Source organism: Phytophthora cinnamomi (genome assembly GCF_018691715.1).
Source record: "Phytophthora cinnamomi strain GKB4 chromosome Unknown Contig33, whole genome shotgun sequence".
Lineage (NCBI taxonomy): Eukaryota > Oomycota > Peronosporomycetes > Peronosporales > Peronosporaceae > Phytophthora > Phytophthora cinnamomi.
Window position 1 is genome coordinate 1 of NW_027150966.1, and position 13,231 is coordinate 13,231.

Consider the following 13,231-nt stretch of genomic DNA (forward strand, 5'->3'; position numbering starts at 1 on the left):
CGTGAGGACGACGACGACATTGTGGATTCCTCGATGACAACGCTGCTGTAAGAACATTTTTTCGGCACAGAAGGGTGGCCATGACGGCAATGACAGCGATGACGAGTTCCAGATGACCAGGATGGCCGTATGATTATTCACGGCGGTGGAGGACGACTGATATGGAGGGCAGAGCGGCAGTGATGATGAGGACAAAGATCAAGCAGGATGTCGCTTCTCAACTGCAGCGCATGGGGGTTGAGTAACAACAACAAAACGACAAGAACGGCCGGGCAGGGGAAGCGCAAACGCGGTGACGATGGCAGCAGCAGGTGATGCCGTGCTTCTAAGAAGGCAAGCGGCGACATCAAAGAAGAAGACAGAGAGCTCGAGCCATTACGCATACATTCCTTTGGACCCGAGCTTGCTGAGCTGAAAGCGCAGCAGCGTGAAAGCCGTGACTCGCTATGGTGGCAACGTTGGTAAGAGAGCGGGGCAAAAGTAAGCCTCGTCACAAACAAGACGTAGTGAACATCATACCGCTGGAAGCCGAGCAGGGTGCGTGACTGAATATCAATTTCTCGTAAGACATGCCTTTTTTTAACTATGCCTATGGATACACTCTCCACCTGCGTTCGCTTCCAGTTGTACAAGGTGATCATAATGCATATCATGTGTTGATAACGTTAGTTTCGACTTCGTCAAATGACAACTTGGAATCATTCACATGTGGAATATGTTGGAAACGGAATCATTCCACTAACAATGGTTATGCGGAATGCAACGCTTGAACGAAGTCGAAATTTAAGAAAACGCGACAATATTTATCCTCAACTTGCTAACCAACAATGGAATCGTGCAAAGGACTGTGCCCAATTTTATGTCCCCATTAGGGCATCAGATCCTCCGGGCGCTTGATGATCACCGTCTTGTGCTCCAGGTAGTTAAGACCCAGCTCGCCATTCTCTCGCGACCGATGCCAGAGTCAGCAAACCACCCGAACGGCGCGTTCGAGTCGGTTACATCGTGACAGTTCACGTACACCGTACCCGTGCGAGGATACCGTTGGAGATCTTGATGGCGTTGTCGATGTTGGTGGTCACCACGCCGGCGTAAGTCCGTAAACAGAGTCGTTGGCTGAGCGATGGCCTCGTCAATGGTTTAGACGAGGATGGACATGGCGGGTCCGAAGATCTCCTCGCGAGCGATAGTCATGTCGTCCTCGACATCGGCGAAACAGTGGGCTCAATGAACCAGCCCTTGTTGCCGTGGCGCTTGCCACCAGCAAACGGTTACAGCACCCTCCTTCTGACCCTCCTCAATGTACCCCAGGATCTTCTCGAACTGCTGCTCGTCGAATGCTGCAGGCCCTGGTCGGTCTTACAGGGTCGAACGGGTCATAACAATGCGAGCGTTCGCGGCCTCCACCGTGCGCTTCACGAACTCGTCGTAGATGCCCGCCTGGTTGTGCACGCGCGTGCCGGCAATGCAGCACTGGCCCTGGTTCATGAACAGATAACTGCGACTGCTGGATGGCGAGTCGATGTCTGCGTCGTCGAGGATGATGTTGGCGGGCACGCCATCAACGTCACTTACGTTAAGGTTAACTCACGTGCGAAGTTCGCATGATCTGATAAGCAAACCTCAGTGGAACCGGTGAAGGCAACCTTGTCGACGATCCGGGTGCTGAGCAAGGTGAACGACCGGCCTTGGCTTAACACCAGGGCTTTTAATGTTCACCACGCATATGGGAAGCCAGCACCACAATGGAATAACCGACACTGGAGCGGACAGCGGGGTCTGCTCGGCGGGCTTCAACACGATCGTGTTACCAGCAGCAGAGCGGGCCTTCCACGCCATCATGAGCAGCGGGAAGTTCCACGGGATGATCTGAGCGCGCACGCGCAACGGAGTTCACGGCCTTGGTGTAGCAGAGGCGAAACGGGATGACGGATCCGTGGATCTTGTCGGGCCAGCCCGCGTAGTAGCGGAAGGTCTTGATCACGAGGCCGGGTCTGCGGCTTTGGCCACCAGGCACGGCTTGCCGTTGTCCAGAGCCTCCAGCGCTGCCAGCTCGTCGATGTTCTCCTCGATGAGCTCGGCAAGACGGTAGATGAACTTGCCGCGGTCCTCAGCAGCGGACATGGTGCGCCACGGGCCCCTCGAAGGCGGCGCGAGCAGCAGCCACGGCGGCGTCAATGTCAGCAGTACCGCCTTCAGCGACGTCACGATCTTCTCCTCCGTGGCGGGGTTGAAGGTCTCGGTTAAACGCTTGATGGACGGCACGAACTCGCCGTCGATCAACAGGTTGGTCTGCTTGACCGGCACCTTCGCCGAAGTGGCAGGTCGAAGCAACAGCGAGCTTTGGCGGCGGTCACCCAGCGGACTTGACGGCGAAGGCGGTGGCGCGAACGCGGGGCACCTGGCGGAGGATGTGGCGCTGCATGGCTCGAAAGAGGTCGAGAGTCGTTGGGTTTGCTGGAAATAGCTGGCACGAAGCAGAATTGCGAATGAAGCGCGGGGCGGTGCCGAGTCGGTGCTTTCGCTTCGTACACCGCATCCGGCGTGGCGAGCGCTTGTCCACAGGTTCCAGCTGGCCACGTCATCCCATACGTCTTTTCAGGCGGAATTCGCTCACAAAGGGAATATTAAAATTGCACGATGAGTTTATTACAGAGTTTGTATAGATATAAAGAGACGCCTGGGATGGAGGGCATCGGTTGGCTGTCAGTTGAAGCGGGCTCGTAAACGGACAGCCATTCTCATCAGCAAAAACGCAAGAAACGCCGCTTGAACTTCAACGCAAAAAAAAGAGACTTCGCTTGCGGCGTCTTCCGGGCGACCAGCAAGCCCGGAGCCTCCACGTGCCACTTCGCCCAGCGCATGACGCTGCAGGAGGCGGCGTCGTCTGCAGTGGCGGCGGCCTGTAGCCGCAGGCAAGCTGACAACAAACTGCAGACCTGCAGTTCCATTTATGGTGTGCTGTACACCGAAGATACTTTGCGGTGCATGTACAGTATTTCTGCTTGGTGGTTTCAGTGCCGGCGGTCGGTCGCCTTTAACATGGCTTCAACGGCTCGCACACCTCACTGCCTTGCGTTTCCTTAACGCAATAACCTTACCTTACTCCCACCCGTAAGGCGCCGCGTGGTGTGTGTATTAATCCCATCTGGCTGGCATGCCATCGGCGTATCCTGGGGCAAGTTCTGGTCGAGCCTTGGCGGAGTTTATTGGAGTTGATGTGGCAAATCCCAGGTGACGGTTCTTTCTTGCGTGTCCTCCGATGAAAGCCGCCTGCAAGAAGTAGACGGCAAACAGCTGTGCGACGATCCGAAGTTGAAGACGTTGTAACCAGGTCGAGGTCGTCGCCAGCGTTGACGCTGACGCTTGTGTAGTTGGAATGCTCAAACCGTGTCAGAACAGAGAGGAGGTCCTGCAAGTTGGACGTGAAACCGGAAAAGAGATCGTCAGTCACTGGACTCCAGTGTACAACTACACATCTGCTTCATACACAATTGCGTCAAACAAAGGGAAACTTATTGTGGCTAGCCCAGGATTTTTTTTGTGATCAAGCTACTAGTGTATAACAATGAAAAATATTACGGCATCGAGTCCTCCGGGCAGCAGTGATCACCGTCTTGTGCTCCAGGTAGTTGCGCAGATTGGCTCGCCGTTCTCGCAGCCGATGCCAAGTCATGAAACTGCTCCGAACGGTGTGTTCGGAGTCGAACGCGTCGTGGCAGTTTTTACGTGCGCCATTTTGCGTGCGGATTGCCGTTGGAGATCTTGATGGCGTTGTCGATGTTGCTGGTCACCACACATACCAGGCCGTACTCGGTCGTTGGCGCGAGCAATGACCTCGTCAATGGTCTTAGACTTGAGGATGGACATGACGGGTCGAAGATCTCCTCGCGAGCGATGGTTAAATACCATCAGTGACATCAGCGAACATTGGGCTCAATGAACCAACCCTTGTCGCCCTTGCGGTGGCCGCCAATACAGACAGGCGCCTTCCGCCTCACCCTTCTCGATGTGGCTCGGTCTTCTTGGTGCGCCTCGTCGATCTGCGAGCCCTGGTCCGTCTTGTCGTCGAACGGGTCGCCAACAATGCAACGTTGGCGGCCTCTGCGGAACTTAACCTTCACGAACTCGTCGTAGATGCCCTCTTGCACGAAAACACGCGTACCCGAAATGCAGCATTGACCCTGGTTCATGAACAGACCCAACTGCGACTTCTTGATAGCAAGATCGATGTCCGCGTCGTCGAGGATGATATTGGCGGACTTGCCGCTTGTTCAGGTGATACGTTTGAGGTTGCTCACGTGCGACGTACGCATGATCTATTAGCCGACTTCCGATCGATCCGGTAAATGCAACCTTATCACGTTAGGTGCTGAGCAAGGTGGCGGCCAGCGTTAACGCCTACGCCCGGCACGATGTTCACCACACCCTTAGGAAGCCAGCCTCACAATGAGTTCACCAACGCGGAGAGCCGAGAGGGCGGTCTGTTCGGCGGGCTTCAGCACGACGGTGTTGCCAGCAGCGACGGGGCCAACTTCCACGCCATCATGAGCAGCAGGAAGTTCCACGGGATTCGATCTGAGCGCACACACCAACGGGTTCAGCAACGGTGTAGCAGAATAGGAGCCCGAAACAGGGATGACAGATCGTGGATCTTGTCAGACCAACCCGCGTAGTAGCGGAGGTCTTCAGCACAAGCTGAGTCATTGTCCTTAACTTGGCGATGGAATGGCTTGCCATTGTCGAGCGCCTCAAGGCGGCGATCTCGTCGATGTTCGCTTCGATGAGGTCCGCCAGCTATGTGAAACAACTTACCGCGGTCATCAGCGGACATGGTGCGCCACGGACCCTCGAACACGCTGCCGGGCGGCGGCGGCGGCGTCAATGTCCGCGTTGACAGCCTCCGATACGTCAGCGATTTTCTCCTCCGTGGCCGGTTGAACGTCTCGGGTGCGACCACTGGACGAAGGCACGAACTCGCCGTTGATCAGCAGGTTGGTCTGTGACGAGCGCAACGGACGAAAAACTGTCGGGTCAATGCGACTGGCGAGACCTTGGCAGCCGTCATGACAGAGGCGCGGACGAAAGCATTGGCCTGGACGCGCGGCGGAGTTACGCAGAATGTGGCGCTGCATGGTATTTGTGTTTCGGGGTCGCTTGGAATGGAAGTGTCGACGAAAAGCAAAGCGGAGTGAGCATCGGCGTCACGCCTCGCCTCGCCGCTTGTCGGCGCCGGTCTCCCGCAGTCCACTAAGACTTCAAACGACTTGCAGCGCGGATTGGGGCAGTACTCCCCATCTCCGATCTGCTGGGCTGAAGCACAGTCATCCGACAGCAAATTGAAGGTCGACACGTGCTGTACGCAATCCCGTGATACAAGTACGTAGCGATGCCTTGCAAGAGCGAGAACCCGTCTGAAATGGCCACACATTGCACTGTAGTCCGGCAGAATCGTAGGCGTCATAAGCAGGCATGGCGTGCTGCTTGCCCGAAAGCGGCAGGTGTCCTTGGGAAGGAAGAAGACCGATACAACTCCATACGTTTTCACCGGGGGCTTTGATTTGCATGTTGAAGCGCTTTTGGGTAGACGCGACCATCAATTTAAACGCAAGCGAGTGCTAAGGAGGTTCGAGCTGTCGACGAAAACCACGTGCGGAAAGGGGGGAGGAGCAGTGTTTCACATCTGGAGAACCTTCGAAACGGAAACAAGGCAGCAATGTAAATTTGGACCCAGCGTGCAAGTGTTGCAGTCTTACTTCTTCATTATTATGGCCTGGCATACGTATGCGCTGATGGTGCAATATCGACGTGAAAACGTTTTTTGGAACTCGTTCATTGCGTAGCCACAAAGGCGTTCGAGGCAACACTGGATGGGACGGACCGCCGATCCCGAAGCGACGTCATTTCTACGGTTCTTCGTGCGGTTGAGCAGAGTTGAACGAAAGCGTCGATTGTTGGCTTGTACACTTCTCAAGCACCAACAAATTGCTGCCAGGAATCTCAATGTTAAAATCGCATGGCCAACGTGCCAACGGAATTCCCTCGAAGCGTTCGTGTCAGCCGACGGGACGTTGTTCGGCGCCCTCAGTCATCAAGCACATCCGGGTTGTTGCTGCTTGGATCCCAGGCCTGCTGCTGCTTGGTGTCATTCCGTCCTCCTGATCGTTTCAAACGCCCCAGGTGTTAGTGGCTGCACTTTGTTGTGATCTCGTCAGTCCCGTTTCCGGTACGGTAGAAGAGCTCGGCACCCAGAATGTGTTGCCTCTCTTGCCCGCAAGATCTTCGCGCTGCATTATTGTGGTGGAATGGTGCGGACTGCCTGCCGGATTAACTGGTCTGTCGTGGAATCAATCAAAGGCTGATCGGAACGAACTGGATATCAATCGGTCAATTCGGTGGTGTTCGTTCATCTGATAATCAAATTCGATCGATATCGATGGGACGGTGATGACGTCTGAAGTTCAATTTCTGAAGCACCACGCCAGCTGTTGGATCGGATTTTCAAATATGGCCGCCAGATGGGCGGACTGCGATCGGCATTCTGGACTGTGATATTTATGAGAATCGTGTTTTGGAATGTGGCTGAGTTTACGGTTTTAACGTCGTCGGTCGAGACCGCCGAAACCGCGATCTTTCGTCGAAACCAAATCGCCTGGCAGATTCGCATCGGAAACGGAATTTGGTTGCCGAGTTTACACTTTGGTGGGCCCAGTGCTCGCGTTCAACTTCAGCCCCGGTGGCCACGCTTCAAGTTGGACCTGCTTGCAGCACGAAGTGTGAAGCGACGGTGAGCTGGTACACCCTTCCTGCACGCTGCAACTTTGCAGCGCGTGCCGGCTGGTGTGATGCGTGCAAGCTTGTGGCGGCATCATCGGTCGTCGCGAGTTTTCCTCGAACTGCGGGCCCTGAAGCGGCGCCTGGCAAGCGATCATTGCGCGTGTGGCTCAAACGCGGAGCCCCGATTTAGCAATCCGAAACTATATTTCAGTTATGTTGAGTGCGTAATGGAGCGATCCCCTCAAAGTGTAGGAGTCAGCTAAAATGAGCCAACGATACCTAATATGTGCCTGCAAAGCGAAGTAGATCAATTCGGTATTTTACGACGACGACAAATTCTTTACGATGGTCAATGTGAGGGCGTCGTAACTCCAGGTTCCACGTTGCAACCACAGCCTTGAACAAAAGTAAATATTAGCTAAGCATCGCCCGTGTTACTCGGTTCCACAGTTCAAAAGTCCAGCGGGTCTATTAAACATTTTGAAACTGGCAGAGATATTCACCAGGTTCATCTACCCGAACCGGATGAGTAATGCATTCGCTATTACCCGCAATCACCAGAATCGCACTCTCGAATAAAAGTGAAGCATGGATGCTACAGAATACGCACCAATTAGCTCGTTGTTCGCAAGCCTTGAAAGTTTAGTAAGCCGGTGTCAATCGATATCCATGTAGAACCGCGGTAGCAACTAAGAGAAGAATGGCAGCAAAGGAATTTCGCTCGACCGGACTGCTAATTGCAAACGTTTTGAGTACCACACGCGCAATGATCGTTTTGCTGTGGTGCTAAGCCAGGGTCCTGCAGTCGAGGGAAATACTGCATGACCGATGATGCTCGCGCAAGCAAGCTTTGACGCATCACACCGTTCGCATCGTTGCTGCGGAGTGCGGCGTGGGGAATATTCCGGCTCACTCAGTTACACCACTTCGTGCTGCGTAGCGGGTCAACTTTGAAGCGTCCAACCGGGGTTGAAGTTGAACGCAGCACTGGCCCAAAGGTAAACTCTCGCAAGCCAAATTCCGTTTCGATGCGAATCTGCCAGAGGATTTGGTTCCCGACGAAGATCGGGTTCCGGCGGTCTCACGACCGACGTTAAACCCACGAAACTCACGCCACATTTCCAAAAAACACGATTCCCCATATAATATCACGGTCCAGAATGCCGACGCAGTCGCCGCATCTGGCGGCCATATTTTAAATCCGATCCAACAGCTGGGTGGTGCTCGAAATTGAACTTCAGACGTCATCACCGTCCCACGTTCCGCCTTTTAATCATCAGAGACGCAAGTGGACGAGCACTAACAGCGCTTGTACGACCGAATTAATAATGCCATGTAGAGATCTGGTACATGTGCGCACGGCGCCCACCTCGTCGTCGAGTACTGTAGTCAGCGTGCGCTACCGAGCAGTCTTGGTCAAAAACGCACCAAGCTGCTTTAGCGCGCGCTTGGCATCTCCATCACGAAGACAGGTTTCGGCGTGACCGACCTAAACTTGCGATCCTTTGATGAAGCACTTGCAGACAAGATGCAGTGGAATCATCCTGCGCTCGCGTCTGACTGTTTGGTCAGAGTGTCGCGAGCATATGGTGAGCTGCGTCATGTCAACGTCGCCGCAGCTGGGATCTTGATATGTTAATCCGGCAGGCAGTCCGCACCATTCCACCACACACGTAGCGCGAAGATCTTGCGGCTAAGAGAGGCAACACTTCTGGGTGCCGAGCTCTTCTACTGTACTGAACGGACTGACTGATAACGGCAAGCCAATTAACACCTTTGGGGGCGTTTGGAACCGCGGAGTACGGCACGACACCGTAAGCAGCACGGGCGTTGGGATCAAGCAGCAACAACCCGGATGGCGTCGTTTATGACTGAGGGCGCCGAACAACGTCTGTCGGCTGCACGAACGCTTCGAGGGAATTCGTTGGCACGTTGGCCATGCGATTTTAAATACTGGAGATTCCTGGCACATTTCATTTGGTGCTTGGAGAGATGACAGCAACAATCGACGCTTGTTCAAGCTTGCTCAACTGCACGAAAGAACTGTAGAAATGATCGCTGCTGACGGCGGTCGTTCCATCAGTGTTGCCTGGTCTTCTTGTATGGTACGCAATGAACGAGTTCAAAACGTTTTCACGTCGATATTGCACCATCAGCGCATACGATGCCTCAGGCCATAATGAAGAAGTAAACTGCAAAGCACTTGCACATGCTGGGTCCAAATTCTACATTGCGCTTGTTTCCGTTCGAAGGTTCTCTAGATGTGAACGCTGCTCCTCCCCCTTTCCGCACGTGGTTTTCGTCGCTGACTCGAACCTCCGCAGCACTCGCTTGCGTTTAAATTGATGGTCGGTCTCGCAAAAAGCGCTTCAACGATTGCAAATCGTGCCCCGCGAAAGGCGTATGAATGTATCGGTCTTCTTCCTTCCCAGAACCTGCCGGCTTTCCTCGGGCAGCACATGCCAATCCTGTTATGGACGCTAATTCTGCCGACTACAGTACAATTTTTGGCCATTTCAGACGGGTTCTCGCCTTCTTGTATATCGCGTATGTACTTTATCACGGATTGCGTGCACAGCACGATGTCGACCTTCAATTTGCTGTCGGATGACTGTGCTTCAGCCCAGCAGATCGGCTGGAAGTATACCCCCAATCGCTGCCAAGTCAGTTTGAAGTCTTGCAGTGGATTAGCGGAATGGCGCCGGAAAGCAGCGAGGCGAGGCGTGACGCCGATGCTCACTCCGGCTTTTGCGCTTTCGTCGACACTTCCATTCCAAGCGACCCCGAAAACACAAATAGCTCATGCAGGCGCCAGTTTCTGCGAACCTGCCCGCGCGTCGGGCCAATGCTTTCGCGCCCTTCATACGTCTGACGAAGCGCCAGCGCCTCGCCAGTCGCATTGACCCGACAGTTTTCGTCCAGGTCCTGTCAAGCAGACACAACCTGCTGATCAACGGCGAGTTCGTGCCTTCGTCAGTGGTCGCACCTTCGGGAGCTTAACCGGCCACGGAGGAAAAATCGCGACGTATCGGAGGTGCGTCAACGCGACATTGACGCCGCCGTGGCTGCTGCCCGCGATGCGTTCGAGGGTCCGTGGCGCACCATGTCCGCTGAGACCGCGGCAAGTTTTCTACAAGCTGGCGGACCTCATCGAAGCGAACATCGACGAATCGCCGCTCTTGAGGCGCTCGACAATGGCAAGCCATTCCACGTTGTTGTTATAAATAATACCTTCAGCTTGTGCTGCATGACCTTCCGCTACTGGCTGGCCCGAGCAAGATCCACGGATTTCATCCCTGTTTCAGGCCTTCTATCTGCTACACCAAGGCTGAACCCGTTGGTGTGCATTGCGCTCAGATCATCCGTGGAACTTCCCGCTGCTCATGATGGCGTGGAAGCTCCGCTCTTTAGCTGCGGCAACACCGTCGTGCTGAAGCCCGCCGGAACAGACCGCCCCGGCTCCCGCGTTTGTGAACTTCACTGAGGAGGCTGGCTCTAAGGGTGTGGTGAACATCGTGCCGGGCGAGCGCTACGCTGGCCGCCCTTGCTCACACCCCAACGTGGACAAGGTTGCATTTACCGATCGACGGAAGTCGGTCTAGCCGATCATGCGCACGTCGCACGTGCACAACCTCAAACGATATCACCTCGGAATTGGCGGCAAGTCCGCCAATATCATCCTCGACGACGCGGACATCGATCTTGGCATCCGAAGCGAGTCACGGTTCGTCGATGAACCAGGTCACGCTGTCATTTCGCACGCGTTTTTCGGCAAGAGGGCATCACGACGAGTTCGTGAAGCGTTCGCAGAGGCCGCCAACGCTTCGCATTGTTGGCGACCCGTTCGTACGAACAAGACGGACCAGGGCTCGCAGATCGACGAGGCGCAGTTCAAGAAGATCCTGTTATACACGAAAGGGTGAGGAGGAAGGCGCTCGTCTTGTGGCTGGCGGCCACCGCAAGACGACAGGGTTGGTTCATTGACCCACGTAAACCGATATCACCGATGGCATGACCATCTCGCTCGCGAGGAGATCTTCGGACCGGCATGTCCACCTCACAGTTCAGACCGTTCAGGTCATTGCTCGCGCACAGCACCGGGAGATACGGCCTTAATGGAGTGTGGCACATTTATCGACAACAGCCAAGATTCCAACGTATCCGCACGGTACGGTGTACGTAAACGCTACGCCGATAGCCTTGACTGAGACGACACCAGTCAGGCGCTTGCAGACTTTGGCATCGGTCGCGAGAACGGCAGGCTGGTCTGCGCAACTACCTGGAGCGCAAGACGCTATCCAAGCGCCCGGAGGACTCGATGCCGTAATTTTTTATCCACCAGTAGTAATTGAGCTAAAGCCACTCGTACCGCATTTTTATAATGAACAAGTTGAAGTGCGATTCATAGTTCGGTGCCTGGGACTAATTTAGGCAAACGTGCTTGCTAAATTGTTGATATTATCAGATGGCACATCCAGTACCCTATGTTCTCGTTTCGCTGAATTAGCAACCGCAGTGATCAGCAGAGGCAATCGTGGCATAATCTCCCACCGCAGAGATGGAAGATTCGTGTAGCATACTCATCCGTCGACACGCGTCGGTGGACTGTGCAGGTTGCGATTTCGGTCAACCCAGCTCATCCGGATAGGCAGCTGGGTAGCTACCTGTATTGCAGGCTGCACGGCAGGTGATCACCAAGCGGGGTCACATACGTATCCGCCGGTATAGTCATCACTTTCGTTCGCACTCTAGCGCCCAGAGGTGTACACTGTGTTCTTACAATGGCCACGAACGAGCTGTGCGCGGATGGTTGTTGGCCAGTGATCCCTAGACTGAAGGCCCCGCCTGCCCGGCCAGAAATTGGCCGTCGGCCATGACGCTTTCGGTCGCGACTTTGGCCTTCTGGCGGACTCTTTTATTTTCAGTGTTGAAGGCCGGTTCTTTGGTGTTTGAGTGATGAGACCTAACTCTTCAACTATAAATGCACAGAGTTACCTTTGGAATCATATTCTAAAACTGAAATAATTTATAACAGGACTGAGATAAGACCCAAAACCACTTCCAATAAGAACTTTACAAATATTAATGAACAAAATGTACATTTGCATGCAAGTTGCTTGGGATTACGGACGGCTGGCAGCGCAACAGATACGTATCCACGCACGAGGCTCCAGGCCGCTGCCATCATACCCCACGCCAGGAAGGAGGACTATCTGCAATGCAACTGGCCCAACGGACCTGAGCACGGTCAACGTCCGGACTGCTATTCTGCATCATTTCTTCGCCCGAGCAACCACCCAGACCCAAGAACTCCGAGCCATGCAGCGCCACATCCTCCGCCAGTAGCTGTTCACTGCCTCGCCAGTCAGACTGTTGCCACGGGCCGCCAGGGCCTCGCTCGCTCGTGCTGTCGCGCCACTTCTCGGTGCAGGTGCCGGTCAAACAGACCAACCTGCTGATCGACGGCAGTTCGTTCTCGTCCATCAGGCGCACTTCGAGACCTTCAACCGCCATCTGGAGGAGAGAGATCGCGGACGTTGTTACTGGAGGCGGTACCGCGACTGACGGCCACCTGTGGTTAGCTTCGCGCTCGCCTTCGAGGGCCCGTGAATGCGCACGTACCGCTATGGATTCCGCGGTAAATCGCTACGTCTTGCCGACTCTGAGGAGAATCGAGAGTTTGGCGCTGGAGGCTCTGGACAACGGCAAGCCGTCTCAGGGCCAGCCGCAGACCTCGGCCTCGTGATTGCGACTTCCGCTACTACGCGGACTCGGCCGAGCAAGATCCAGGATCCGTCATCCGTTGGCTCCTTGCCTCTGCTAGCATGGGCTGAAACCGTTGTGTGTGCGCAACATCATCCCGTGGACTCCCGCTGCTCATGATGGCGTGGAAGCTGGGCCCCGCTCTTGCGCGGTTAAGATGATCGTGCGAAGTCGCCGCCAGGCAGCCCGTCATCGCGCTCTGCGTGCTGTCATTGTGGGAGGCTGGCTTCCCCTAATGCGTGGTGAACATCGTGCCGGGTGTTGGTGCCGGGCCGGTCGATCACCTTATGGCACCGACGTCGACAAGGTTGCCTTTCACCGGTTCCACCGAGGTCGGCTACCAGATCATGCGAACTGCACGTGAGCAACCTTAAACGATGTGACGCTGGAGCTTGGCGCGCAGTCTCAACATCATTTGCTCGACGATCATTGCACTCGACCGCCATCCAGCAGTCGCAGCTGGGTCTGTCTTGCGAACCAGGGCCAGTGCTGCATTGCCGGCACGCGCGTGTACGTCAAGGAGGGCATTCAGACGGTTCTCCGTGGAAGCGCACGGTGAGGCCGCGAACGCTCGCATTGTTGGCGACCACGTTGCCGCCAAGACTGACCAGGCTCGCAGATCGACGAGCAGCAGTTCGAGAGATCCTGCAAGTGCGACATTAAGGAGGGCAGAAGGAGTGGTGCCAAACTT